General features: G+C 50.7%; 1 long non-coding RNA gene across 1 annotated transcript in view; it reads left to right on the forward strand.

Annotated features, from left to right (window-relative positions):
- The window catches only part of LOC140393576 (uncharacterized), a 56,324-nt gene extending 46,137 nt beyond the window's left edge, over positions 1–10,187 (forward strand). Inside the window, exon 3 of the long non-coding RNA XR_011935675.1 lies at positions 10,030–10,187. This is a non-coding gene — a long non-coding RNA (uncharacterized lncRNA). The remainder of the gene's footprint in view (positions 1–10,029) is intronic.

A 10,187-nucleotide genomic window follows, 5' to 3' on the forward strand; every position in this document is an offset into this window, starting at 1 on the left:
GCTCTATGAATATACCCGGCTACCATTTGGGGTCTATGAATATACCCGGCTACCATTTGGGGTCTATGAATATACCCGGCTTCCATTCGGGCTCTATGAATATACCCGGCTACCATTCGGGCTCTATGAATATACCGGGCTACCATTTCGGGTCTATGAATATACCCGGCTACCATTCGGGCTCTATGAATATACCCAGATACCATTCGGGGTCTATGAATATAACCGGCTACCATTCGGGCTCTATGAATATGCCCGGCTACCATTCGGGGTCTATGAATATACCCGCCTACCATTCGGTCTCTATGAATATACCCCGCTACCATTCGGGATCTATGAATATACCCGGCTACCATTCGGGGTCTATGAATATACCCGGCTACCATTCGCGTCTATGAATATACCCAGCTTCCATTCGGAGTCTATGAATATACCAGCTACCATTCGGGCTCTATGAATATACCCGCTTACCATTCGGGCTGTATGAATATACCCGCTTACCATTCGGGCTCTATGAATATACCCGGCTACCATTCAGGCTCTATGAATATACACGGCTTCCATTCGGGGACTCTGAATATACCCGGCTACCATTCGGGGTCTATGAATATACCCGGCTACCATTCGGGGTCTATGAATATACCCGGCTACCATTCAGGCTCTATGAATATACCCGGCTACCATTCGGAGTCTATGAATATACCCGGCTACCATTCGGGATCTAGAATATACCCGGCTACCCTGCGGGGTCTATGAATATACCCGGCTACCATTCGGGATCTAGAAAATACCCGACTACCATTCGGGGTCTATGAATATACCCGGCTACTATTCGGGGTCTATTAATAAACCCGGCTACCATCCGGGCTCTATGAATATACCCGGCTACCATTCGCGTCTATGAATATACCCGGCTACCACACGCGTCTATGAATATACCCGGCTACCATGCGGGGTCTATGAATATACCCGGCTACCATTCAGGCTCTATGAATATACCCGGCTACCATTCAGACTCTATGAATATACCCGGCTACCATTCGGGATCTATGAATATACCCGGCTACCATTCGGGTCTATGAATATACCCGGCTACCATGCGGGGCCTATGAACATACCCGGCTACCATTCAGGCTCTATGAATATACCCGGCTACCATTCGGGTCTATGAATATACCCGGCTACCATGCGGGGCCTATGAACATACCCGGCTACCATTCAGGCTCTATGAATATACCCGGCTACCATTCGGGATCTATGAATATACCCGGCTACCATTTGGGATCTAGAATACACCCGGCTACAATTCAGGCTCTATGAATATACCCGGCTACCATTCTAGCTCTATGAATATACCCGGCTACCATTCGGGCTCTATGAATATACCCGGCTACCATTTGGTGTCTATGAATATACCCGGCTACCATTCGCGTCTATGAATATACCCGGCTACCACACGCGTCTATGAATATACCCGGCTACCATGCGGGGTCTATGAATATACCCAGCTACCATTCGGGCTCTATCATAGAATTTACAGAGCAGAAGGAGGTCATTCAGCCCATCGAGTCTGCACCGGCTCTTGGAAAGAGCACCCTACCCAAGGTCAACACCGCCACCCTGTCCCCATAACCCAGTAACCCCACCCAACACTAAGGGCAATTTTTGGACACTAAGGGCAATTTATCATGGCCAATCCACCTAACCCGCACATCTTTGGACTGTGGGAGGAAACCGGAGCACCCGGAGGAAACCCACGCACACACGGGGAGGATGTGCAGACTCCGCACAGACAGTGACCCAAGCCAGAATCGAACCTGGGACCCTGGAGCTGTGAAGCAATTGTGCTATCCACAAGGCTACCGTGCTACCCGCTTACCATTCGGGCTCTATGAATATACCCGCTTACCATTCGGGCTCTATGAATATACCCGGCTACCATTCGGGCTCTATGAATATACCCAGCTACCATTCGGGGTCTATGAATATACCTGCCTACCATTCGGGCTCTATGAATATACCCCGCTACCATTCGGGATCTATGAATATACCCGGCTACCATTCGGGGTCTATGAATATACCCGGCTACCATTCGCGTCTATGAATATACCTAGCTACCATTCGGAGTCTATAAATATACCCAGCTACCATTCGGGCTCTATAAATATACCCAGCTACCATTCGGGCTCTATGAATATACCCGCTTACCATTCGGGCTCTATGAATATACCTGCTTACCATTCGGGCTCTATGAATATACCCGGCTACCATTCAGGCTCTATGAATATACACGGCTTCCATTCGGGGACTCTGAATATACCCGGCTACCATTCGGGGTCCATGAATATACCCGGCTACCATTCGGGGTCTATGAATATACCCGGCTACCATTCAGGCTCTATGAATATACCCGGCTACCATTCGGGGTCTATGAATATACCCGGCTACCATTCGGAGTCTATGAATATACCCGGCTACCATTCGGGATCTAGAATATACCCGGCTACCCTGCGGGGTCTATGAATATATCCGGCTACCATTCGGGATCTAGAAAATACCCGGCTACCATTCGCGTCTATGTATATACCCGGCTACTATTCGGGGTCCAAGAATAAACCCGGCTACCATCCGGGCTCTATGAATATACCCGGCTACCATTCGCGTCTATGAATATACCCGGCTACCACACGCGTCTATGAATATACCCGGCTACCATGCGGGGTCTATGAATATACCCGGCTACCATTCAGGCTCTATGAATATACCCGGCTACCATTCAGACTCTATGAATATACCCCGCTACCATGCGGGGCCTATGAACATACCCGGCTACCATTCAGGCTCTATGAATATACCCGGCTACCATTCGGGATCTATGAATATACCCGGCTACCATTCGGGATCTAGAATACACCCGGCTACCATTCGGGCTCTATGAATATACCCGGCTACCATTCGGGCTCTATGAATATACCCGGCTACCATTTGTTGTCTATGAATATACCTGGCTACCATTCGCGTCTATGTATATACCCGGCTACCACACGCGTCTATGAATATACCCGGCTACCATGCGTGGTCTATGAATATACCCAGCTACCATTCGGGCTCTATCATAGAATTTACAGAGCAGAAGGAGGTCATTCAGCCCATCGAGTCTGCACCGGCTCTTGGAAAGAGCACCCTACCCAAGGTCAACACCGCCACCCTGTCCCCATAACCCAGTAACCCCACCCAACACTAAGGGCAATTTTTGGACACTAAGGGCAATTTATCATGGCCAATCCACCTAACCCGCACATCTTTGGACTGTGGGAGGAAACCGGAGCACCCGGAGGAAACCCACGCACACACGGGGAGGATGTGCAGACTCCGCACAGACAGTGACCCAAGCCAGAATCGAACCTGCAACCCTGGAGCTGTGAAGCAATTGTGCTATCCACAAGGTTACTGTGCTACCCGCTTACCATTCGGGCTCTATGAATATACCCGCTTACCATTCGGGGTCTATGAATATACCCGGCTACCATTCAGGCTCTATGAATATACACGGCTTCCATTCGGGGACTCTGAATATACCCGGCTACCATTCGGGGTCTATGAATATACCCGGCTACCATTCGGGGTCTATGAATATACCCGGCTACCATTCGGGCTCTATGAATATACCCGGATACCATTCAGGCTCTATGAATATACACGGCTTCCATTCGGGGACTCTGAATATACCCGGCTACCATTCGGGGTCTATGAATTTACCCGGCTACCATTCGGGGTCTATGAATATACCCGGCTACCATTCAGGCTCTATGAATATACACGGCTTCCATTCGGGGACTCTGAATATACCCGGCTACCATTCGGGATCTATGAATATACCAGGCTACCATTCGGGGTCTATGAATATACCCGGCTACCATTCGGGGTCTATGAATATACCCGGCTACCATTCGGGATCTAGAATATACCCGGCTACCATGCGGGGTCTATGAATATACCCGGCTACCATTCGGGATCTAGAAAACACCCGGCTACCATTCGCCTCTATGAATATACCCGGCTACTATCCGGGGTCTATGAATAAACCCGGCTGCCATCCGGGCTCTATGAATATACCCGGCTACCACACGAGTCTATGAATATACCCGGTTACCATGCGGGGTCTATGAATATACCCGGCTACCATTCAGGCTCTATGAAAATACCCGGCTACCATTCAGACTCTATGAATATACCCGGCTACCATGCGGGGCCTATGAACATACCCGGCTACCATTCAGGCTCTATGAATATACCCGGCTACCATTTAGGCTCTATGAATATACCCGGCTACCATTCGGGATCTATGAATATACCCGGCTACTATTCGGGATCTAGAATATACCCGGCTACCATTCGGGCTTTATGAATATACCCGGCTACCATTCGGGCTCTATGAATATACCCGGCTACCATTTGGGGTCTATGAATATATCCGGCTACCATTCGGGCTCTATGAATATACCCCGCTACCATTCGGGCTCTATGAATATACCCGGCTACCATTCGGGCTCTATGACCATACCCGGCTACCATCCGGGCTCTATGAATATACCCGGCTACCATTCGGGCTCTGTGACTATACCCGGCTACCATCCGGGCTCTATGAATATACCCGGCTACCATTCGGTCTCTATGAATATACCAGGCTACCATTCAGGCTCTATGAATATACCCAGCTACCATTGGGGGTCTATGAATATACCCGGCTACAATTCAGGCTCTATGAATATACCCGGCTACCATCCAGGTCTATGAATATACCCGGCTACAATTCAGGCTCTATGAATATACCCGGCTACCATCTGGGCTCTATGAATATACCCGGCTACAATTCAGGCTCTGTGAATATACCCGGCTACCATCCGGGCTTTATGAATATACCCGGCTACCATTCGCATCTATGAATATACCCGGCTACCATTCAGGCTCTATGAATACACCCGTCTACCATCCAGGTCTATGAATATACCCGGCTACAATTCAGGCTCTATGAATATACCCGGCTACCATCTGGGCTCTATGAATATACCCGGCTACAATTCAGGCTCTATGAATATACCCGGCTACCATCCGGGCTTTATGAATATACCCGGCTACCATTCGCATCTATGAATATACCCGGCTACCATTCAGGCTCTATGAATACACCCGTCTACCATTCAGGGTCTGTGAATATACCCGGCTACCATTCGGGGTCTGTGAATATACCCGGCTGCCATTCGGGGTCTATGAATATACCCGGCTACCATTCGCGTCTATGAATATACCCAGCTTCCATTCGGGCTCTATGAATATACCCGGCTGCCATTCGGGCTCTATGAATATACCCAGCTTCCATTCGTGGTCTATGAATATACCTAGCTACCATTCGGGCTCTATGAATATACCCGGCTACCATTCGGGGTCTATGAATATACCCGGCTACTATTCGGGGTCTATGAATATACCCGGCTACTATTCGGACTGTATGAATATACCCGGCTACCATCCGGGCTTTATGAATATACCCGGCTACCATTCGTGTCTATGAATATACCCGGCTACCATTCAGGCCCTATGAATACACCCGGCTACCATTCAGGGTCTGTGAATATACCCGGCTACCATTCGGGGTCTATGAATATACCCGGCTACCATTCAGGCTCTATGAATATACACGGCTTCCATTCGGGGACTCTGAATATACCCGGCTACCATTCGGGGTCTATGAATATACCCGGCTACCATTCGGGGTCTATGAATATACCCGGCTACCATTCGGGGTCTATGAATATACCCGGCTACCATTCGGGATCTAGAATATACCCGGCTACCATGCGGGGTCTATGAATATACCCGGCTACCATTCGGGATCTAGAAAACACCCGGCTACCATTCGCGTCTATGAATATACCCGGCTACTATCCTGGGTCTATGAATAAACCCGGCTACCATCCGGGCTCTATGAATATACCCGGCTACCACACGAGTCTATGAATATATCCGGTTACCATGCGGGGTCTATGAATATACCCGGCTACCATTCAGGCTCTATGAAAATACCCGGCTACCATTCAGACTCTATGAATATACCCGGCTACCATGCGGGGCCTATGAACATACCCGGCTACCATTCAGGCTCTATGAATATACCCCGCTACCATTCGGGCTCTATGAATATACCCGGCTACCATTCGGGATCTAGAATATACCCGGCTACCATTCGGGCTCTATGAATATACCCGGCTACCATTCGGGCTCTATGACCATACCCGGCTACCATCCGGGCTCTATGAATATACCCGGCTACCATTCGGGCTATATGACTATACCCGGCTACCATCCGGGCTCTATGAATATACCCGGCTACCATGCGGGGTCTATGAATATACCAGGCTACCATTCAGGCTCTATGAATATACCCAGCTACCATTGGGGGTCTATGAATATACCCGGCTACCATTCGCGTCTATGAATATACCCGGCTACAATTCAGGCTCTATGAATATACCCGGCTACCATCCAGGTCTATGAATATACCCGGCTACAATTCAGGCTCTATGAATATACCCGGCTACCATCCGGGCTCTATGAATATACCCGGCTACAATTCAGGCTCTATGAATATACCCGGCTACCATCCGGGCTTTATGAATATACCCGGCTACCATTCGCGTCTATGAATATACCCGGCTACCATTCAGGCTCTATGAATACACCCGGATACCATTCAGGATCTGTGAATATACCCGGCTACCATTCGGGGTCTGTGAATATACCCGGCTGCCATTCGGGGTCTATGAATATACCCGGCTACCATTCGCGTCTATGAATATACCCAGCTTCCATTCGGGCTCTATGAATATACCCGGCTACCATTCGGGGTCTATGAATATACCCGGCTTCCATTCGGGGTCTATGAATATACCCGGCTACTATTCGGGCTGTATGAATATACCCGGCTACCATTCAGGCTCTGTGAATATACCCAGCTACCATTCTGGCCCTATGAATATACCCTGCTACCATTCAGGCTCTGTGAATATACCCGGCTACCGTTCGGGCCCTATGAATATACCCGGCTACCATTCGGGCTCTATGAATCTACCCGGCTAACATTCAGGGTCTCCCCAGCATGCGCAATATTTTAGAGGATCATGGAAAACATCTTACAGGGGTTGTACGTGGCGGTCTACTTATTTAAAAAAAAAAAATTCAGATTACCCAATTATTTTTTTTCCAATTAATGGGCAATTTATCGTGGCCAATCCACCTACCCTGCACGTCTTTGGGTTGTGGGGCTGAGACCCACGCAAACATGGGGAGAATGTGCAAACTCCACATGGACAGTGACCCAGGGCCAAGATAGAATCCTGGTCCTCAGCGCTGTGAGGCAGCAATGCTAACCACTGTGCCACCCTTGGCGGTCTGCTTAGACGATGCGTTGGTAACCGGTTCATCCAACCAGGAGCACCTCTACAACTTGACTGAAATGCTACAATGCTTTGATGCAGTTGGCGTCCGCCTCCGGCAAGAGAAGTATGTCTTCAACTTCAGGTACCGTGTGGACCGCCACTCTCTGCACCCCAAGGAGGAGAAGGTCCAGCCCACCCTCCAAGCCCTGATGCCAGGGGGCATAATGGAACTTCGGGCTTTCCTGGGGCTGGTCACTTATTATGGAAAGTTCCTTCTGGAGTTGGCCACAACAGTCCCCACAATAGTCTACTAAAGAAAGGACAACTCTGGGCGTGGGGCGCCGAGCAACAGGAAGTGTTTGCCAGAGTAAAGCAGCAGCTTTCCTCTTCAAGACTGTTTACTCATTTTGACCCCTCTCGGCCACTCTTGCTGACCTGTGATGCATCCCCATATGGCGTCGGGGCTGTGCTAGCCCACGGAAAATGGAAGATAATGACGAACAACCTATCGCGTTTGTGTCTAGGACATTGGCTGATGCAGAAACGGCACGCACAAGTAGGGAAAGAAAAACTGACCATATGTTTCGGCGAATTATATTCCATCAGTAAGTCTCCGGCACCACTACACCGTCCTGATGGACCACAAGCCATTTCTGGGGCTCTTCAAGGAGGATCGTGTGATTCCTCCCATATCCCCTGCCCACATCCAGCTATTACTGGCAGCGTACGACTACATATTGGAACACCGCCCTGGAACCACATACCCCACACTGATGTTTTGAGCCGCCTACAGCTGCCCACTAAGCCATCTACTCCTGCTGAACCAATGAACCATTGCTGCCCTCCATTTCATGGACTCGCTGCCGGTCACGGCATCTTGCATCCATGGCTGGACACAGACTGACCCACAGCTCGCCGTGTCAGGCACATGGTGAAGTACCGGGGCCAACATAGGGCTCTGCCTGAGGACCTGAAGGCTTACATGGGAAAGATGCAAGAACTGAGCATCAAAGACGGCGTGCACCTGTGGGGCACCTGTGTGGTGGCCCCCAGCATGGGCTTGCGCTGCTCTTATTTGACACCCATGAAGATACTTGCCTAGAGCTATGTCAGGTGCCCGGGCATCAACGTGGACATTGAACGAGTAGTTCAGTGCCCCCCCCCCGCCCTCCCCCCCCCCCCCGGTCAGGCGCACCAGCGATTACCCCGGCAGCCCCGCTCCAACCTTGGGAAAGGCCCGGAAGGCCTTGGGACCGAGTTCATGTCGACTTTGCGAGTCCTTTCCAGGGGACCATGTTACTCCCTCTGGTAGATGTTCACTCTATGTGGCTGAAAGTGGCGTGAATGCAGGCGGCAACTGCCCGGGCCACCGTGGAAAGGTTATGCCAGATTTTCAGCATGCACGGAATATCTGAGGTACTGGGGTCCAATAAAGGCACAGTGTTTACGAGCACCAGGTTCACGGTGTTCGCTTTCACCAATGGGTTTCGACATGTGAGGATGCCCCCTGCCACCCGACTTCAAACAGACTGGCCCAGAGAGTGGTCCAAACATTTAAGCTGGGCATGAATAGGCTGACGGCTGGACACTGGGAATGTTGCCTGGCGCATTTCCTTTTTTGTTATCGCATGACACCACATACCACGATGGGTGTCGCACCAGCGGAGCTCTTGATGGACCGCCAACTCCGCATCACCTGAGCTTGGCTATGCCCGATTTGGGAAGGATGGTCCATCAGGACCAGTCCAAGATCAATATAGGTCACTGTCCGCTGGCCCGTACTTCCGCTCTCGGCGATGACGTGCATGTCCGAAATTTCGGCGATGGGGCCATTTGGGTCCCAGGTGTCATCTTGGCGGTCACCAGGCCGGTATCCTACCAGGTCAGAGCACAAAGACGGGAATCCAATCGCCACTTGGAGCACCTTCGGAGCCATGTGCCGGAAGTCCCCGCCGAGTCGCCAGCCCCCCCATATGGTCCCAGCCCGTCAGACGTGCCACTGGCCACATTGCCATCACCACCAGCCCCAGTCCCAGACCAAAGCCCCCCAACTGAGGACACCGAGATGTTGGAATAGAATCCACTCTGCTTTGAGTCAGAGACCAGGATAGACATGCTGCCCCCGCCCAAGGCACCTGCACCAGCTCCGGCTGCTGTGCTGGCGACACCGCCTTGCCTTGGCGGTCGTCATGCAAGCGCCGTACTCCAGTCCGGTACACGCCCCTCCAAGCCGACCACACGTCAGCCCCAATCTAAACGGACTAGAAGTCCAGGACAGGTTTCGACGGACATGGACCCATCTCTGGATTTGGGGGGAGGATGGGGTGTTATAACCCCAGCGGAGGTCACGGGTTAGGAATCATCAGGTTTCCCATGCCCTCCGGAGAATACAAACGTCCCTGGTGACAGGGTGAGGCTTCCCCCTAACAGGAGTAACCCCTCCAGTATAAAATCACCACCTGCACGAAGGAGATCCTCCAGGGAGTGGTGGTGTTTGACTGTAACTAGTAATAAACCTCTTTGTGCTTTTTAAAACTACCGTTTATGCATGGCTGTTTACGTCGGATCTAACAATGCACTTGCCTCTTTTCAGGCGGCCACCTACTTGTGAAAAGCATTTGCGGACCTCTTCTAGATTGCCCTTGTGTTATTTTCCAGTGATCCCCGCGATGAGTACATCATCTAAATATAGCACTACTTTGGGATGCCCATGTATATGCCTCTGAAACATTGTGCAGGCGGAAGAGACTC

The sequence above is a fragment of the Scyliorhinus torazame genome, chromosome 17 (genome assembly GCF_047496885.1).
Source record: "Scyliorhinus torazame isolate Kashiwa2021f chromosome 17, sScyTor2.1, whole genome shotgun sequence".
Taxonomy (NCBI): Eukaryota; Metazoa; Chordata; class Chondrichthyes; order Carcharhiniformes; family Scyliorhinidae; genus Scyliorhinus; species Scyliorhinus torazame.